This window comes from Arachis stenosperma, chromosome 6, assembly GCF_014773155.1.
Source record: "Arachis stenosperma cultivar V10309 chromosome 6, arast.V10309.gnm1.PFL2, whole genome shotgun sequence".
NCBI classification, from domain to species: domain Eukaryota; kingdom Viridiplantae; phylum Streptophyta; class Magnoliopsida; order Fabales; family Fabaceae; genus Arachis; species Arachis stenosperma.
Genome location: NC_080382.1, coordinates 96,023,558 through 96,044,984, shown reverse-complemented (window position 1 = coordinate 96,044,984; position 21,427 = coordinate 96,023,558). Strand labels below are relative to the sequence as shown.

At 39.3% G+C, this 21,427-nt stretch overlaps 1 non-coding gene across 1 annotated transcript; it reads left to right on the top strand.

The window, feature by feature from the left end:
* Positions 1-16,707: 16,707 nt before the first annotated feature.
* Positions 16,708-16,811, top strand: LOC130937733 (small nucleolar RNA R71). The gene has a single exon (XR_009068936.1). It is a non-coding gene; the product is annotated as a small nucleolar RNA R71 (small nucleolar RNA).
* Positions 16,812-21,427: the final 4,616 nt, after the last annotated feature.

Genomic DNA, 21,427 nt, shown 5'->3' with positions numbered 1-21,427 from the left:
AAATATACTAAAAACTAACTAGATCATACTAAAAACATACTAAAAACAATGCCAAAAAGGGTACAAATTATCCGCTCATCACAACACCAAACTTAAATTGTTGCTTGTCCTCAAGCAACTGAAAATCAAATAAGATAAAAAGAAGAGAATATACTATAGACTCCAATTTATCAATGAAACTTAGCTCCAAATTAGATGAGCGGGACTAGTAGCTTTTTGCCTCTGAACAGTTTTGGCATCTCACTTTATCCTTTGAAATTCAGAATGATTGGCATCTTTAGGAACTCAGAATCCAGATAGTGTTATTGATTCTCCTAGTTAAGTATGATGATTCTTGAACACAGCTACTTATTGAGTCTTGGCCGTGGCCCAAAGCACTCTGTTTTCCAGTATTACCACCGGATACATACATGCCACAGACACATAATTGGGTGAACCTTTTCAGATTGTGACTCAGCTTTGCTAGAGTCCCCAATTAGAGGTGTCCAGGGTTCTTAAGCACACTCTTTTTTCCTTGGATCACAACTTTATTTCTTTTTTTCTTTCTTTTTCTCTTTCCTTCTCTTTTTTTTTCGTCTCTTTTTTTTCTTTTTTTTTTGTATTCACTGCTTTTTCTTGCTTCAAGAATCATTTTTATGATTTTTTAGATCCTCAGTAACATGTCTCCTTTTTCATCATTCTTTCAAGAGCCAACAATTTTAACATTCATGAACAACAAATTCAAAAGACATATGCACTGTTTAAGCATACATTCAGAAAACAAAAAGTATTGTCACCACATCAAACTAATTAAGCTAGTTTTAAAGATGAATTTGAAATCCTGTACTTCTTGTTCTTTTGTGATAAAAACAGTTTTCATTTAAGAGAGGTGATGGATTCATAGGACATTCATAACTTTAAGGCATAGACACTAAGACACTAATGATCACAAGACACAAACATAGATAAACATAAGCACTAAAATTCGAAAAATAGAAAATAAAGAACAAGGAGATTAAAGAACGGGTCCACCTTAGTGATGGCGGCTCTTTCTTCCTCTTGAAGATCCTATGGAGTGCTTGAGCTCCTCAATGTCTCTTCCTTGTCTTTGTTGCTCCTCTCTCATGATTCTTTGATCTTCTCTAATTTCATGGAGGATGATGGAGTGTTCTTGATGCTCCACCCTTAGTTGTCCCATGTTGGAACTCAATTCTCCTAGGGAGGTGTTTAGTTGCTCCCAATAGTCTTGTGGAGGAAAGTGCATCCCTTGAGGCATCTCAAGGATCTCATGATGAGAGGGGTCTCTTGTTTGCTCCATCCTTTTCTTAGTGATGGGCTTGAGGTCATGCCTTCTCAGTTGAACCGGCTTGCCTCTTGAATCTCTCTTCCATTGTGCGCCCTCTTCACATATGACTGTGAGGACTTGGTCCAACCTTTGATCAAAGTTGACCCTTCTAGTGTAAGGGTGTTCATCTCCTTGCATCATAGGCAAATTGAATGCCAACCTTACACTTTCCGGACTAAAATCCAAGTATTTCCCCCGAACCATATTAAGATAATTCTTTGGGTCCGGGTTCACACTTTGATCATGGTTCTTGGTGATCCATGCATTGGCATAGAACTCTTGAACCATTAAGATTCCGACTTGTTGAATGGGGTTGGTAAGAATTTCCCAACCTCTTCTTCGGATCTCATGTCGGATCTCCGGATATTCACCCTTTTTGAGTGAAAAAGGGACCTCGGGGATCACCTTCTTCAAGGCCACAACTTCATAGAAGTGGTCTTGATGCACCCTTGAGATGAATCTTTCCATCTCCCATGACTCGGAGGTGGAAGCTTTTGCCTTCCCTTTCCTCTTTCTAGAGGTTTCTCCGGCCTTGGATAACATAAATGGTTATAGAAAAATGAAAAAGCAACGCTTTTACCACACCAAACTTAAAAGGTTTGCTCGTCCTCGAGCAAAAGAAGAAAGAAGAGAGTAGAAGAAGAAGAAATGAGGAAGAAGGGAATAGCTTTGTGTTTGGCCAAAGAGGGGGAGAAGTGGTGTTTAGGTTGTGTGAAGATGAAGGGGTGAAGAAGGGTATATATAGGAGAGAGTGGTGGGGTTGGTGGGGATCCTGTGGGGTCCACAGATCCTGTGGTGTCAAAGAAAAGTCATCCCTGCACCAAATGGCATGCAAAATCACGTTTTGAGCCATTTCTGGCGTTAAACGCCGGGCTGGTGCCCATTCCTGGCGTTTAACGCCAGGTTCTTGCCCTTTTCTGGCGTTTAACGCCAGTCTGGTGCCCCTTTCTGGCGTTAAACGCCCAGAATGGTGCCAGACTGGGCGTTAAACGCCCAATTGCTAGCCTCACTGGCGTTTAAACGCCAGTGGGTTCTTCCTCCAGGGTGTGCTGTTTTTCTTCCTGTTTTTCATTCTGTTTTTGCTTTTTCAATTGATTTTGTGTCTTCTTATGATCATCAACCTACAAAAAACATAAAATAACAAAAGAAAATAGTCAAAATATAACATTGGGTTGCCTCCCAACAAGCGCTTCTTTAATGTCAGTAGCTTGACAGATGGCTCTCATGGAGCCTCACATTTTCTCAGAGCAATGTTGGAACCTCCCAACACCAAACTTAGAGTTTGAATGTGGGGGTTCAACACCAAACTTAGAGTTTGGTTGTGGCCTCCCAACACCAAACTTAGAGTTTGACTGTGGGGGCTCTGGTTGACTCTGATTTGAGAGAAGCTCTTCATGCTTCCTCTCCATGGTGACAGAGGGATATCCTTGAGCCTTAAACACAAAGGATTCTTCATTCACTTGAATGATCAGTTCGCCTCTATCAACATCAATCACAGCCTTTGCTGTGGCTAGGAAGGGCCTGCCAAGGATGATGGTTTCATCCATGCACTTCCCAGTCTCTAGGACTATGAAATCAGCAGGGATGTAATGGTCTTCAATCTTCACCAAAACATCCTCTACAAGTCCATAGGCCTGTTTTCTTGAGTTGTCTGCCATCTCTAGTGAGATTCTTGCAGCTTGCACCTCAAAGATCCCTAGCTTCTCCATTACAGAGAGAGGCATGAGGTTTACACTTGACCCTAAGTCACACAGAGCCTTCTTGAAGGTTATGGTGCCTATGGTACAAGGTATTGAAAACTTCCCAGGATCTTGTCTCTTTTGAGGTAATTTCTGCCTAGACAAGTCATCCAGTTCTTTGGTGAGCAAAGGAGGTTCATTCTCCCAAGTCTCATTTCCAAATAACTTGTCATTTAGCTTCATGATTGCTCCAAGGTATTTAGCAACTTGCTCTTCAGTGACATACTCATCCTCTTCAGAGGAAGAATACTCATCAGAGCTCATGAAAGGCAGAAGTAAGTCCAATGGAATCTCTATGGTCTCATTTTGAGCCTCAGATTCCCATGGTTCCTCATTGGGGAACTCAGTGGAGGTCTGATGAGCGGATATTTTGTACGCTTTTTGGGGGTAATTTCATGTAGATTTTAGCATGTTTTAATTAGTTTTTAGTTAATTATTATTAGTTTTTAGGCAAAAATCATATTTCTGGACTTTACTATGAGTTTGTGTGTTTTTCTGTGATTTCAGGTATTTTCTGGCTGAAATTGAGGGAGCTGAGCAAAAATCTGACTTAGGCTGAAAAAGGACTGCTGATGCTGTTGGATCCTGACCTCCCTGCACTCGAAATGGATTTTCTGGAGCTACAGGAGTCCAATTGGCGCGCTCTTAACGGCGTTGGAAAGTAGACATCCAGGGCTTTCCAGCAATATATAATAGTCCATACTTTGCGCAAGGATAGACGACGTAACTTGGCGTTGAACGCCAAGTACATGCTGCTGTCTGGAGTTAAACGCCAGAAAAACGTCATGATCCGGAGTTGAACGCCCAAAACACGTCAAAACCTGGAGTTTGACGCCAAGAAAGGCCTTTACACGTGAAAAGCTTTAGTCTCAGCCCCAGCACACACCAAGTGGGCCCCAGAAGTGGATTTCTGCACCAATTATCTTAGTTTATTCATTTTTCTGTAAACCTAGGTTACTAGTTTACTATTTAAACAACTTTTACAGACTCATCTTGTACCTCATGACATTTTCAGATCTGAATTACATACTTTTGACGGCATGAGTCTCTAAACTCCATTGTTGGGGGTGAGGAGCTCTGCAGCGTCTCAATGATTTAATACAATTCCTTTGTTTTCCATTCAAACACGCTTGTTCCTATCTAAGATGTTTATTCGCGCCTAACTGTGGAGAAGGTGATGATCCGTGACACTCATCACCTTCCTCAACCCATGAACGTGTGCCTGACAACCACCTCCGTTCTACATCAGATTGAATGAATATCTCTTAGATTCCCCAACAGAATCTTCGTGGTATAAGCTGGATTGATGGCAGCATTCATGAGAATCCGGAAAGTCTAAACCTTGTCTGTGGTATTCCGAGTAGGATTCCGGGATTGAATGACTGTGACGTGCTTCAAACTTTAACCTGCTGGGCGTTAGTGACAGACGCAAAAGAGGGATTCTATTCCAGTAGGAGCGGGAACCAACCGGTGATTGGCCGTACTGTGACAGAGTGCGTGCATTAGCTTTCACTGCGAGGATGGGAAGTAGCCACTGACAACGGTGACACCCTACAAAGAGCTTGCCATGGAAGGAACCAGGCGTGTGAGAAGAGGACTTCAAGGAAGAGTAGAAATTCAAAGGACAAAGCATCTCCAAAACTCCAACATATTCTCCATTACTGCACAACAAGTAACGCTAGTACTCTTTATTATTCCAATATATTCCATAATCCTTTATAAACAAATAACTCTGTTGTTCAAGTAGCCCAAACAATTTTATTGAAATCCTGACTAAGACAAATAAAATAAACATTGATTGCTTCAAACCAATAATCTCTGTGGATTCGACCCTTACTCACGTAAGGTATTACTTGGACGACCCAGTACACTTGCTGGTCAGTTGAACGAAGTTGATCTTGGACCATATTCTATTATCATATTCTATAAAGAGATACAATTTCGTCCACCAAGTTTTTGGCGCCGTTGCCGGGGATTATTGAGTTTGGACAATTGAAGGCTTATTTTATTTCTTAGATTAGGAATAATTTATTTTTATTTTTATTTTTTCTTATTTTTTATAGAGTCATTAAATCAATATTGATGGGATAGTTTCTTTTCAAAAATTTCTTTTCAAAATTTATTATTTTTCTTTTAATTAATTGCTAATTTTCGTGAGTTTAGTGTCTTGTTCTAAGTTTGGTGTTAATTGCATATTTTATATTTTCTCTAAAATTTTCGTGTTTTTGCTCTTGGTTCTTCATTGATCTTCAAGTTGTTCTTGTTTATTTTTCTTGTTAGATCTTGAATTTTTCTTGTTTTGTGTCTTTTCTTGTTTCACTTTTGTTCTTTCTAAAGCATTAATTGGAATATTTAGAACAAGTGTTATATTTAATCCAATTGGGTTTACGCTTTGGAACCTTTTTCAAAAACAATTTTTCTCCATTTAATCTTGTGCCAAACTTTAAGTTTGGTGTTTTCTTGTTAATTTTTCTTTATTTTTCGAAAACTTGTGTTGATTTTCTAAAAATTTTAAGTTTGGTGTTCTTTCTTGTGTTCTTGGTGTTCTTGTGAATCTTCAAAGTGTTCTTGAGTTTTTCTTGTGTCTTGATCTTAAAATTTTTAAGTTTGGTGTTCCTTGGTGTTTTCCCTCCAAAAATTTTCGAAAAATAAGGAGCATTAGATCTAAAAATTTTAAGTCTTGTGTCTTTTGTGTGTTTTTCTCTTTCATCATAAAATTCAAAATTCAAAAAAATTTATTTTCTAACTAATTTTGAACTACTTTTTCGAAAATTTTATATAAAATTCAATTTTCAATTTCAAAATATTTTCGCTTTCTTTTATTTATTTCATTTTTATTTTATTTTTAAAAAAAAAAATTTCATAAAATATTTTCAAAATATTTTTATATATTCCTTCTTTTTTTTATTTATTTTATTTATTCCACAACTATAAAATAAATAATTATCAACATATAAATTATCCCTTGTGATCTAGTATGGAAGCAAGTGGGAATGAACAGTCCAAGAGGACTCTGGGGTCATATGCTAACCCCACTACTGCTTCATATGGGAGTAGTATTTGTATACCCTCCATTGGAGTTAGTAGCTTTGAGCTGAATCCTCAGCTCATTATCATGGTGCAGCAAAACTGCCAGTATTCCGGTCTTCCACATGAAGAACCTACAGAGTTTCTGGCACAATTTCTGCAAATTGCTGATACAGTACATGATAAGGAAGTGGATCAGGATATCTACAGATTACTACTGTTTCCATTTGCTGTAAAAGATCAAGCTAAGAGGTGGTTAAATAACCAGCCTAAGAACAGCATAAAAACATGGAAACAGCTGTCAGAAAAATTCCTGAATCACTATTTCCCTCCCAAACGGATGACACAGCTAAGGCTAAACATCCAAGGCTTCAAACAAGGAGATAATGAATCCCTTTATGATGCTTGGGAGAGATACAGAGAGATGCTAAGAAAATGCCCCTCTGAAATGTTTTCAGAATGGGTGCAATTAGACATCTTCTACTATGGGCTTACAGAAAAGGCTCAGATTTCTCTAGACCACTCAGCTGGTGGATCTATACACATGAGAAAAACAATTGAAGAAGCTCAAGAGCTTATTGATACAGTTGCCAGAAATCAACATATGTATCTAAGCAGTGAATCTTCCATGAAAGGAGAAGCTAAAACAGTAACTGCAGAACTCAGTCCGGTGGATCAGGCTAATGAATTTAATCAGCAATTAGACTTTCTAACTCAGCAGCTAGCCGAATTCAAGGAGATATTACAGGAAACAAGAATGGCAAACAGGAACATGGAAGTGCAATTAAAGCAAACAGAAAAACGACTGTCAAAACAAATAGTAGAAGAATGCCAAGCAGTTCAATTAAGAAGTGGGAAAACATTAAATACCTCACTTCAAAGCAGCAAGAAGCAAGGACATGAACGAATAGCTAATCAAAATCCCTCTGAGGACAAGCAGAGCCCAGAAAGGGATAAAGCTGGCGCTGAACGCCCAGACCATGCTGATTCCTGGCGTTCAACGCCAGAAACAAGCTTGAATCTGGCGTTGAACGCCCAAAAGGAGCATGGTTCTGGCGTTCAAACGCCAGTAACAAGCAAGGAAGTGGCGTCTAACGCCACTCCAGCTCCTACCTCTGGCATTCAAATGCCAGTAGGGAATCAGTCACATACAAGTGCTGATAACAAGGCTTCCCAACCCACTTCTGTAGGTAATAAACCTGCAGCAACTAAGGTTGAGGAATACAGAGCCAAAATGCCTTATCCTCAAAAACTCCGCCAAGCAGAACAAGATAAGCAATTTGCCCGCTTTGCAGACTATCTCAGGACTCTTGAAATAAAGATTCCGTTTGCAGAAGCACTTGAGCAAATACCCTCTTATGCTAAGTTCATGAAAGAGATCTTAAGTCATAAGAAGGATTGGAGGGAGACTGAAAAGGTTTACCTCACTGAAGAATGCAGTGCAGTCATTCTAAAAAGCTTACCTGAGAAGCTTAAAGATCCTGGGAGCTTTATGATACCATGCACATTAGAAGGTAATTGCACCAAGCAAGCTTTATGTGACCTTGGGGCAAGTATCAACCTAATACCTGCATCTACTATCAGAAAGCTTGGTTTAACTGAAGAAATCAAACCAACCAGGATATGTCTTCAACTTGCTGATGGCTCCATTAAATACCCATCAGGCGTGATTGAAGACATGATTGTCAAGGTTGGGCCATTTGCCTTTCCTACTGACTTTGTGGTGCTGGAAATGGAGGAGCACAAGAGTGCAACTCTCATTCTAGGAAGACCTTTCCTAGCAACTGGCCGAACCCTCATTGATGTCCAAAAAGGGGAAGTAACCTTGAGAGTCAATGAGGAGGAATTCAAGTTGAATGTGGTCAAAGCCATGCAACATCCAGACACCCCAAATGACTGCATGAGTGTTGACATGATTGATTCTCTGGTAAGAGAGGTCAATATGGCTGAGAGTCTCGAATCAGAGCTAGAGGACATCTTTAAAGTTGTTCAGCCTGATTTGGAGGAGTCAGAGAAGATAATAGAACCTCTGAAAATCCCTCAGGAAGAGGAGAAACCTCCAAAACCCGAGCTCAAACCATTACCACCATCCCTGAAATATGCATTTCTGGGAGAAGGTGAAACCTTTCCTGTAATTATAAGCTCTACCTTGGAGCCACAGGAAGAGGAAGCACTAATTCAAGTGCTAAGGACGCACAAGACAGCTCTTGGGTGGTCCATTAGTGATCTTAAGGGCATTAGCCCAGCCAGGTGCATGCACAAAATCTTGTTGGAAGATGACGCCAAGCCAGTGGTTCAACCACAAAGGCGGCTGAATCCAGCTATGAAAGAAGTGGTGCAGAAAGAGGTCACTAAATTACTAGAGGCTGGGATTATTTATCCTATTTCTGACAGCCCCTGGGTGAGCCCTGTCCAAGTTGTCCCTAAGAAAGGAGGCATGACTGTAGTTCACAATGAAAAAAATGAACTGGTTCCTACAAGGACAGTTACAGGGTGGCGTATGTGTATTGATTATAGAAGGCTCAATACAGCCACCAGAAAGGATCATTTTCCTTTACCATTCATAGACCAGATGCTAGAAAGACTAGCAGGTCATGAATACTACTGCTTTCTGGATGGATATTCAGGTTATAATCAAATTGCAGTAGATCCCCAGGATCAAGAGAAAACGGCATTCACATGCACTTCTGGAGTATTTGCATACAGAAGGATGCCATTTGGCTTATGCAATGCACCTGCAACCTTTCAGAGGTGCATGCTCTCAATTTTCTCTGATATGGTGGAAAAATTCCTGGAAGTCTTCATGGATGACTTTTCAGTATTTGGAGACTCATTCAGCTCCTGCCTTAACCATTTAGCACTTGTTCTGAAAAGATGCCAAGAGACTAACCTGGTTTTAAACTGGGAAAAATGTCACTTTATGGTGACTGAAGGAATTGTCCTTGGGCACAAATTTCGAACAAGGGGATAGAGGTGGACCAAGCTAAGGTAGAAGTAATTGAAAAATTACCACCACCTGCTAATGTTAAGGCAATCAGAAGTTTTCTGGGACATGCAGGGTTTTATAGGAGGTTTATAAAGGATTTTTCAAAAATCGCCAAACCTCTGAGCAACCTGCTAGCTGCAGACATGCCATTTATCTTTGATGAGGAGTGTCTGCAGGCATTTGAAACTCTGAAAGCTAAATTGGTCACAGCACCAATCATCTCTGCACCAGACTGGACATTACCATTTGAACTAATGTGTGATGCCAGTGACCATGCCATTGGTGCAGTGTTGGGGCAAAGGCATGACAAGCTTCTGCATGTCATTTACTATGCCAGCCGTGTGCTAAATGATGCACAGAAGAATTACACAACCACAGAAAAAGAGCTACTTGCAGTGGTTTACGCCATTGACAAATTCAGATCCTACTTAGTAGGATCAAAAGTGATTGTGTACACTGATCATGCTGCTCTTAAATATCTACTCACAAAGCAAGATTCAAAACCCAGACTCATCAGATGGGTGCTGCTTCTGCAAGAGTTTGATATAGAAATAAGAGACAGAAAAGGGACAGAAAATCAAGTAGCAGATCACCTGTCCCGAATAGAACCATTGGAAGGGGCGTCCCTCCCTCTCACTGAAATTTCTGAAACCTTTCCGGATGAGCAATTACTAGCCGTCCAGGAAGTGCCATGGTTTGCAGACATTGCAAACTACAAGGCAGTGAGATTCATACCCAAGGAGTACAGTAAGGTGCAATCAAAGAAATTAATCACAGATGCAAAATACTATCTCTGGGATGAACCATATCTCTTTAAGAGATGTGCAGACGGAGTAATCCGTAGATGTGTGCCTAAAGAAGAAGCACAGAAGATCCTTTGGCATTGCCATGGATCACAGTATGGAGGACATTTTGGAAGTGAACGAACAGCCACAAGAGTCCTCCAGAGTGGCTTCTACTGGCCTACTCTCTATAAAGATTCCCGAGCATTTGTGCTTAACTGTGATAGTTGCCAGAGATCAGGCAACCTGCCCCACAGTTATGCTATGCCTCAACAAGGAATCTTGGAAATTGAGTTGTTTGATGTATGGGGTATTGACTTCATGGGACCTTTCCCACCATCATACTCAAACACCTATATTCTGGTGGCAGTGGATTATGTATCCAAATGGGTGGAGGCTATTGCAACACCCACTAATGACACTAAAACAGTGTTAAAATTCCTCCAGAAACATATCTTCAGCAGATTTGGTATCCCCAGAGTGTTAATCAGTGATGGGGGTACTCATTTCTGTAATAAGCAGCTCTACTCTGCTCTAGTCCGTTATGGAGTCAACCACAGGGTGGCTACTCCATATCACCCACAGACTAATGGGCAGGCAGAAGTCTCAAATAGAGAACTTAAAAGAATCCTGGAACGGACTGTAATTAACCGCAGAAAGGATTGGGCAAGAAGCTTGGATGATGCTCTGTGGGCATACAGAACAGCATTTAAGACCCCTATAGGGACCTCTCCATACCAGCTTGTGTATGGAAAGGCGTGTCACTTGCCAGTGGAACTGGAACACAAGGCCTACTGGGCAACCAGATTCCTGAACCTTGATGCCAAATTAGCTGGAGAAAAACGATTGCTCCAGTTAAATGAGCTAGAAGAGTTTAGACTCAATGCTTTTGAAAATGCAAAAATTTACAAGGAAAAAGCAAAAAAATGGCATGATAAGAAATTGTCATCCAGAGTCTTTAAACCAGGGCAGAAAGTTCTGCTATTTAACTCTAGGCTCAAATTATTCCCCGGGAAATTAAAATCCCGGTGGAGAGGTCCATATGTAATTACAAGTGTATCACCATATGGCTACATAGAGCTTCAAGATAATGACTCTAACAAAAAGTTCATTGTCAATGGACAAAGAGTTAAACATTATCTTGAAGGCAATTTTGAGCAAGAATGCTCAAGACTGAGACTTAATTGAAGAATCAGTGATAGTCCAGCTAATGACATTAAAGAAGCACTTGCTGGGAGGCAACCCAGCCATATACAAAGTTTAATTACTAATTAAATAAATTTTCTTTCTTTACAGGTTTAGGTCTAAGTATCTTCAAAGGTGAAATAACAAATTAACTGAAGTCCCAAGAGTTACAGAGAAATTTGGAAGTTCACTGGCATGAAAAAGCCAGTAAGAAACACTTTGGGCGTTAAACGCCCAAAAGAAGCACCCACCGTTTAACGCCAGTAAGGGTAGCCTTCTGGGCGTTAAACGCCAGAAAGAGCATCTTCTGGGCGTTAAACGCCAGAAAGATGCACCTTCTGGGCGTTTAACGCCAATCTGCTAGCATTCTGGGCGTTTAGAAAAACGCCCAGTAAAGAAGGACTTCCTGGCGTTCAACGCCAGAAAGAAGCATCACATGGGCGTTGAACGCCCAGGAGAAGCATCACATGGGCGTTAAACGCCCAAACCATGCACCATGTGGGCGTTTAACGCCAGGATGGTGGGAGGAGGTACAATTTCGTTTTTCTTTATATTTTTTCCAAATTTTTATGTTTCAATTCATGATTTCTTGCATCAACATATTTCAAATTATCATCTCTCATCCCAAATTAGAGTTCTAAAAATCCTAATTTCTAATATCCCTTTTTCAAAATATCAAAGGTATCTTAATCCATAAAGGACAAATTAATTTTCAATCCAATCAAACTCTTTTAAAAATTTGTTTTCAAAACTCAATTATTTTTTTTTTTAAAAAAAAAAAATCTTTTTCAAAATTAAATTTTTCAGATTTGTCTTTTAAATTCTTATTCATATCTTTCTCTTTTAAAAATTATATCTTTTTCTAATCATATCTTTTAAAATCATATCTTTTATCTTATCTCTTTCTTATTTTTCGAAAAATAACCCACCCCCCCTCCCTATATCTTGTGTTCGGCGCCCTCCTCATCATCCAAACTGCTCTCCTCCTATCCCTCTTCTTTCTTCTCTTTTTGCTTGAGGACAAGCAAAGCTCTAAGTTTGGTGTGGATATCCGTGATCATCAAATTCATGGCCCCAAGAGGAAAACAACCCACCCAAAAGGGCAAGAAAGAAAGCGCTCCAAAGCCACTTTGGAATCAAGGGAAGTTCTTATCTAAAGAACATTCAGATCATTATTATAAATAATGAGTCACAGATCAGTGATCCCGGAAGTCAGATTTGATTTGAAAGAAGATGAATATCCGGAGATCCAAGAGCAAATCAGAAACAGGCATTGGGAAATTCTGGCCAATCCTGAAACAAAAGTGGGAAGAAACATGGTTCAAGAGTTCTATGCTAATCTATGGCAGACAGAAAGGCAAAGAATCGTTGGAGCTGCTATCTTTGATCATAAAACCGTGGTCAGAGGAAAGATCATTCATACCAATCCTGACAGGATCAGGGAGATATTCAAGATTCCTCAACTAAAAGACGACCCAGACTCCTTTAATAGGAGAATGATGAGGGTCAATAAAGGATTGAACAGGATCTTGGAAGATATATGCGTTCCTGGAGCCAAGTGGACTACCAGCACAACTGGCGACCCAGTTCAACTAAAAAGGGAGGATCTAAAACCAGTAGCCAGAGGCTGGCTGGATTTCGTAGGGCGTTCCATATTGCCCACCAGCAACCGTTCTGAAGTAACCATCAAAAGAGCTGTCATGATTCACTGCATCATGTTGGGAAAAGAGGTAGAAGTCCATCAACTGATCTCATGTGAGCTATACAAAGTAGCAAACAGGAACTCTAAAGACGCCAGATTGGCCTATCCAAGCTTAATTTCTATGCTCTGCAAAGATGCCGGAGTGAAGATGGGAATAACAGAGTACATCCCAGTTGAAAAGCCAATTACTGGAATATCAATGGTCAGACAGCAACAAGATGATTCAACCAGGAAGAGAGCACAAGAAGCTCTCCCAGAACTGCCTCAATTCGAATATTGGGAACATCTTGAAGCCTCTATTTCCAGATTGCAAGAAGCTATGGATCAAATAAAGGAAGAACAGAATAATCAAAGTAGCATGCTTTGCAAACTGCTCAAAGAACAGGAGGAGCAAGGGCGTGATCTAAGGGAGCTGAAGCGCCAAAAATTAATCCTTGAACAACACCCCAGAGATTAGAAGAACACGTCCTTCCTCAAAACAAAAGGTTGCTGAGTTCCAATTTTCCTGCTTTAATTTAGTGATAGCATTTTTTATTTGAAATTCACCTTAGGAGATATTTAGTAGTAATTAGTATGTCTATTTTGATTTTATTTCCAATTAAGCTATAGTTTATTTTTCTCATCATCATCAGGCATGAATAAAGTAGTAGATTTTATTTTAGAATAAAGAAGTAATCTATATTTTTCGAGTTCTTAATAATAAAATTTATAATTAATTATATGTGGTGGCAATACTTTTTGTTCTCTGAATGAATGCTTGAACAGTGCATAAATTGTATTTTGAATTTGATGAATATTGGCTCCTGAAAGGATGAGGAACACGAAAAATATTATTGATGATCTGAAAAATCATGAAATTGATTCTTGAAGCAAGAAAAAGCAGTCAAAAAAATATATATATATATATATAATTACAATCAAAAGGAATAAAAGCCAAGCAGCCCTTAAAACCAAAAGGCAAGGGTAAAAAGGATCCAAGGCTTTGAGCATCTATGGATAGGAGGGCCCAAGGAAATAAAATCCAGGCCTAAGCGGCTAAATCAAGCTGTCCCTAACCATGTGCTTGTGTCATGAAGGTCCAAGTGAAAAGCTTGAGACTGAGTGGTTAAAGTCGTGATCCAAAGCAAAAGAGTGTGCTTAAGAGCTCTGGACACCACTGACTGGGGACTCTAGCAAAGCTGAGTCACAATCTGAAAAGGTTCACCCAGTTATGTGTCTGTGGCATTTATGTATCCGGTGGTAATACTGGAAAACAAAGTGCTTAGGGCCACAGCCAAGACTCATAAAATAACTGTGTTCAAGAATCAACATACTACACTAGGAGAGTCAATATACTATCTGAATTCTGAGTTCCTAAGGATGCCAATTATTCTGAAAATTTAAAGATACAGGGGGATGCCAAAACTGTTCAGAGACAAAAAGCTACAAGCCCCGCTCATCTAATAAATTTGAACTTCATCTAAAACTCTGAAATATATACTACTTCTTAATTTCTGTTAGAACCTATTTTATTCATCTAGTTGCTTGAGGACAAGCAATAGTTTAAGTTTGGTGTTGTGATGAGCGGATATTTTGTACGCTTTTTGGGGGTAATTTCATGTAGATTTTAGCATGTTTTAATTAGTTTTTAGTTAATTATTATTAGTTTTTAGGCAAAAATCATATTTCTGGACTTTACTATGAGTTTGTGTGTTTTTCTGTGATTTCAGGTATTTTCTGGCTGAAATTGAGGGAGCTGAGCAAAAATCTGACTTAGGCTGAAAAAGGACTGCTGATGCTGTTGGATCCTGACCTCCCTGCACTCGAAATGGATTTTCTGGAGCTACAAGAGTCCAATTGGCGCGCTCTCAACGGCGTTGGAAAGTAGACATCCAGGGCTTTCCAGCAATATATAATAGTCCATACTTTGCGCAAGGATAGACGACGTAACTTGGCGTTGAACGCCAAGTACATGCTGCTGTCTGGAGTTAAACGCCAGAAAAACGTCATGATCCGGAGTTGAACGCCCAAAACACGTCAAAACCTGGAGTTTGACGCCAAGAAAGGCCTTTACACGTGAAAAGCTTTAGTCTCAGCCCCAGCACACACCAAGTGGGCCCCAGAAGTGGATTTCTGCACCAATTATCTTAGTTTATTCATTTTTCTGTAAACCTAGGTTACTAGTTTACTATTTAAACAACTTTTACAGACTCATCTTGTACCTCATGACATTTTCAGATCTGAATTACATACTTTTGACGGCATGAGTCTCTAAACTCCATTGTTGGGGGTGAGGAGCTCTGCAGCGTCTCAATGATTTAATACAATTCCTTTGTTTTCCATTCAAACACGCTTGTTCCTATCTAAGATGTTTATTCGCGCCTAACTGTGGAGAAGGTGATGATCCGTGACACTCATCACCTTCCTCAACCCATGAACGTGTGCCTGACAACCACCTCCGTTCTACATCAGATTGAATGAATATCTCTTAGATTCCCCAACAGAATCTTCGTGGTATAAGCTGGATTGATGGCAGCATTCATGAGAATCCGGAAAGTCTAAACCTTGTCTGTGGTATTCCGAGTAGGATTCCGGGATTGAATGACTGTGACGTGCTTCAAACTTTAACCTGCTGGGCGTTAGTGACAGACGCAAAAGAGGGATTCTATTCCAGTAGGAGCGGGAACCAACCGGTGATTGGCCGTACTGTGACAGAGTGCGTGCATTAGCTTTCACTGCGAGGATGGGAAGTAGCCACTGACAACGGTGACACCCTACAAAGAGCTTGCCATGGAAGGAACCAGGCGTGTGAGAGAGGACTTCAAGGAAGAGTAGAAATTCAAAGGACAAAGCATCTCCAAAACTCCAACATATTCTCCATTACTGCACAACAAGTAACGCTAGTACTCTTTATTATTCCAATATATTCCATAATCCTTTATAAACAAATAACTCTGTTGTTCAAGTAGCCCAAACAATTTTATTGAAATCCTGACTAAGACAAATAAAATAAACATTGATTGCTTCAAACCAATAATCTCTGTGGATTCGACCCTTACTCACGTAAGGTATTACTTGGACGACCCAGTACACTTGCTGGTCAGTTGAACGAAGTTGATCTTGGACCATATTCTATTATCATATTCTATAAAGAGATACAATTTCGTCCACCAAGGTCAGTGCACGCCCATTGAGGTCTTCCTCAGTGGCGTTCACTGCCTCTCCTTCTTCTCCAAATTCGGCCATGTTGATGGCCTTGCACTCTCCTTTTGGATTTTCTTCTGTGTTGCTTGGGAGAGTACTAGGAGGGAGTTCAGTAATTTTCTTGCTCAGCTGTCCCACTTGTGCCTCCAAATTCCTAATGGAGGACCGTGTTTCAGTCATGAAACTTTGAGTGGTTTTGATTAGATCAGAGACCATGGTTGCTAAGTCAGAGGGGTTCTGCTTAGAATTCTCTGTCTGTTGCTGAGAAGATGATGGAAAAGGCTTGCCATTGCTAAACCTATTTCTTCCACCATTATTGTTGTTGAAACCTTGTTGAGGTCTCTCTTGATTCTTCCATGAGAAATTTGGGTGATTTCTCCTTGAAGAATTATAGGTGTTCCCATAGGGTTCTCCTAGGTAATTCACCTCTTCTATTGAAGGGTTCTCAGGATCATATGCTTCTTCTTCAGATGAAGCATCCGTAGTACAGACTTTGAGAAATCAAATTGACTTGTTGAGTCAATATTTTGTTCTGAGCCAGAATGGTATTCAGAGCATCAATCTCAAGAACTCCTTTCTTCTGATTAGTCCCATTGTTCACAGGATTCCTTTCAGAAGTGTACATGAATTGGTTGTTTGCAACCATTTCAATTAGCTCTTGAGCTTCTGTAGGCGTCTTCTTCAGATGAAGAGATCCTCCAGCAGAGCTATCCAAAGACATCTTGGATAGTTCAGAGAGACCATCATAGAAAATACCTATGATGCTCCATTCAGAAAGCATGTCAGATGGACATTTTCTGATCAATTGTTTGTATCTTTCCCAAGCTTCATAGAGGGATTCTCCATCCTTCTGTCTGAAGGTTTGGACTTCCACTCTAAGCTTACTCAATTTTTGAGGTGGAAAGAACTTTGCCAAGAAGGCATTGACTAGCTTTTCCCATGAGTCCAGGCTTTCTTTAGGTTGTGAGTCTAACCATGTCCTAGCTCTGTCTCTTACAGCAAAAGGGAATAGCATAAGTCTGTAGACCTCAAGGTCTACCCCATTAGTCTTGACAGTGTCACAGATTTGCAAGAATTCAGCTAAGAACTGATGAGGATCTTCCAATGGAAGTCCATGGAACTTGCAATTCTGTTGCATTAGAGAAACTAATTGAGGCTTAAGCTCAAAGTTGTTTGCTCCAATGGCAGGGATAGAGATGCTTCTCCCATAGAAGTTGGGAGTAGGTGCAGTAAAGTCACCCAGCACCTTCCTTGCATTGTTTGTATTGTTGTTGTTTTCGGCTGCCATGGGTTCTTCTTCTTTGAAGATTTCTGTTAGGTCCTCTATAGAGAGTTGTGCCTTAGCTTCTCTTAGCTTCTGCTTCAAGGTCCTTTCAGGTTCAGGGTCAGCTTCAACAAGAATGCTTTTGTCTTTGTTCCTGCTCATATGAAAGAGAAGAGAACAAGAAAATATGGAATCCTCTATGTCACAGTATAGAGATTCCTTAAGGTGTCAGAGGAAAAGAAAAGTAGAAGACAGAAGTAGAAAATTCGAACTTATCAAAGAAGAAGGAGTTTGAATTTTTCATTAAGGAATAGTGTTAGTCCATAAATAGAAGGATGTTAGAAGAAAGGAAGTAATTTTCGAAAATTAAGTAAAAGAGTTTTTTTTTTTTTTAAATCATTTTGAAAAATTGATTGATGATTTTCGAAAACTCAAAGTGGAAAAGGAATCAAGTGATTTTCGAAAAAGATTTTTGAAATTAGAAGTCAAAAAGATTTGATTGAAAACTATTTTGAAAAAGATGAGGTTAAGAAGATATGATTGGTTTTAAAAAATATGTGATTGAAAAGATATGATTTGAAAACAATTTTAAAAAGATTTGATTTTAAAAATTAATGACTTGCCTAACAAGAAAAGATATGATTCAAACATTAAACCTTTCTCAACAGAAAAGGCAACATACTTGAAATGTTCAATCAAATCATTAATTGTTAGCAAGTATCTTTGAAAAAGGAAAGAAATTGATTTTGAAAACATTTGATTGAAAAGATATGATTTGAAAAAGATTTGATTTTGAAAAACTTTGAAAACTTGAAAAAAAATTGATTTGAAAACAAAATCTTCCCTCTTGTGCCATCCTGGCGTTAAACGCCCATAATGGTGCACATTCTGGCGTTTAACGCCCAAAACTATACCCTTTTGGGCGTTAAACGCCCAACCAGGTACCCTGGCTGGCGTTTAAACGCCAGTCTGTCCTTCTTCACTGGGCGTTTTGAACGCCCAGCTTTTTCTGTGTAATTCCTCTGCTGTATGTTCTGAATCTTCAATTCTCTGTATTATTGACTTGAAAAGACATAAATTAAAAATATTTTTGGATTTTTAATAATGAGGAATAATCAAAATGCAACTAAATTCAAATAACAATGCATGCAAGACACCAAACTTAGCAGTTTGTATACTACTGACACTGACAAAATGAGAATGCATATGGAAAACAACAAAACACTCAAGTCAAGAGAATTCAAAGATCAGAGTAAGAAATAATCAAGAATTACTTGAAGATCCTTAAGACACATGAATGAATGCATGCAATTGACACCAAACTTAAGATGAGACTCTAGACTCAAACAAGAAACATAAAATATTTTTGGTTTTTATGATTTTATAAATTTTTTGGGATTTTTTCGAAAATTATATGGAAAAGAAAAACAAAGGTATCAAAATTCTTAATGAGAATTCTAGGAATCATGCAATATTAGTCTAAAGCTTTAGTCTAAAGGAATTAGACATGGCTAGCCAAACTTCAGCAGGACATTGCATTCAAGAGCTAAATTGATGAAGATCAATCAGCTTTGGTGATGATAAGAACATCACCTTGAAACACTAGAATTCATTCTTAAGAACTCTGAAGAAAAATACCTAATCTAAGCAACAAGATGAACTGTCAGTTGTCCATACACAAAACAATCCCCGGCAACGGCGCCAAAAACTTGGTGCACGAAATTGTGATCACTACAACTTCGCACAACTAACCAGCAAGTGCACTGGGTCGTCCAAGTAATACCTTACGCGAGTAAGGGTCGATCCCACGGAGATTGTTGGTATGAAGCAAGCTATGGTCACCTTGTAAATCTTAGTCAGGCAGACTCAAATGGGTATAGTGATATACGAATAAAGCATAAAGATAAAGATAGAGGTACTTATGTAATTCATTGGTAGGAACTTCAGATAAGCGTATGAAGATGCCTTCCCTTCCGTCTCTCTGCTTTCCTACTATCTTCATCCAATCCTTCTTACTCCTTTCCATGGCAAGCTCATGTAGGGTTTCACCGTTGTCAGTGGCTACCTCCCATCCTCTCAGTGAAAATGTTCCTATGCTCTGTCACAGCATATGGCTAATCAGCTGTCGGTTCTCGGTCAGGCCGGAATAGAATCCAGTGATTCTTTTGCGTCTGTCACTAACGCCCCGCCTGCTAGGAGTTTGAAGCACGTCACAGTCATTCAATCATTGAATCCTACTCAGAATACCACAGACAAGGTTAGACCTTCCGGATTCTCTTGAATGCCGCCATCAGTTCTCGCCTATACCACGAAGATTCCAGTTAAAGAATCCAAGAGATAAACACTAGAGCCTTGTTTGCTTGTAGAACAGAAGTGGTTGTCAGTCACTTTGTTCATAAGTGAGAATGATAATGAGTGTCACGGATCATCACATTCATCAAGTTGAAGAACAAGTGATATCTTGGACAAAGAACAAGCGGAATTGAATAGAAGAACAATAGTAATTGCATTAATACTCGAGGTACAGCAGAGCTCCACACCTTAATCTATGGTGTGTAGAAACTCCACCGTTGAAAATACATAAGAACAAGGTCTAGGCATGGCCGAATGGCCAGCCTCCCAAAGTGAGTTCAATCATAAAAACATGATCAAAAGCTCCCTAATACAATAGCAAAAGGTCCTACTTATAGAAAACTAGTAGCTTAGGGTGTACAGAGATGAGTAAATGACATAAAAATCCACTTTCGGGCCCACTTGGTGTGTGCTTGGGCTGAGCAATGAAGCAATTTCGTGTAGAGACTCTTCTTGGAGTTAAACGCCAGCTTTTATGCCAGTTTGGGTGTTTAACTCCCATTTAGGTGCCAGTTCCGGCGTTTAACGCTGGAATTTCTGAGGGTGACTTTGAACGCCGGTTTGGGCCATCAAATCTTGGGCAAAGTATAGACTATCATATATTGCTGGAAAGCCCAGGATGTCGACTTTCCAACGCCGTTGAGAGTGCGCCAATTGGGCATCTGTAGCTCCAGAAAATCCACTTCGAGTGAAGGGAGGTCAGAATCCAACAGTATCTGCAGTCCTTTTCAGTCTCTGGATCAAATTTTTGCTCAGGTCCCTCAATTTCAGCCAGAAAATACCTGAAATCACAGAAAAACACACAAACTCATAGTAAAGTCCAGGAAAGTGAATTTTAACTAAAAACTAATAAAAATATACTAAAAACTAACTAGATCATACTAAAAACATACTAAAAACAATGCCAAAAAGGGTACAAATTATCCGCTCATCAATTATTGAAGCCATCATTTCATTTAGCTCACTTACCCAAATGGCCCTACCTTCTATCTTCCTTTGTTAGCCAATTTTGAGCCTACGATTAACCCACTTTGTTCTTAATTTAGCACATTACAAGCCTTAAAGCGAAAAACAATAAATGTCCGTAATTTGGATCTTTGATTAGCTTAGGCTAGTGTGTGTGAGTATCATTCAAGTGTAGAAACCTTGGGACATTGGGTGAATAAAAGGGTAGTTTTGTATTATTAGTGTAAATATTGGGAATTGGGTACATACTCATGTATTGATCAAATGTAAAACCTTATGCATTGATGATCTTGTATAAAAAAAGAAAAATATGAGAAAAAAAAGAAAAAAAGAAAAAAAACAATATGGAAAAAAATATATAGAAAAAGAAAGAAAAAGAAGAAAAAAAGAAAAGTAATAAAAAGGGGACAAAATGCCCCAAAGCAAGGTCCAATAAAACCAATGCATACGTGTTGTGAAACGAAAAGGGATACATGAGCATGTGAAAAAGTGAGAAATGGGTAGTTAGGTTAGAACTTAATTGTATAGGATGTCATAGGTTAGATGGGAAGTCTAAGCTTATCAAAGATTCAAACTTTAAACTCACTTGACCAAATATGCATCCTACCTTGACCCTAACCCCATTACAACCTAAAGAAAAGACCTCATGATAGATGTGTGCATGCATGAAATATATGTTGATTGTGAGATGAAAAAAAAATCTTAGAAAGTATGATTAGGGGAGAATTGAGTGAATCAACCCTAAACACTTGAGCGAATAGAGTGCAAACACTACCGGTGAGGGTTCGATTGCTCAATTACATGTTTCCACCCATAAGTGTCAATTTTCATGCAAGTTTGTAAAAATATTTAATAGCTCAATTCAATTGTGGTTTGGCATGGTTGTTAATACCTTTAGCCCTTGTGCATATATGCTT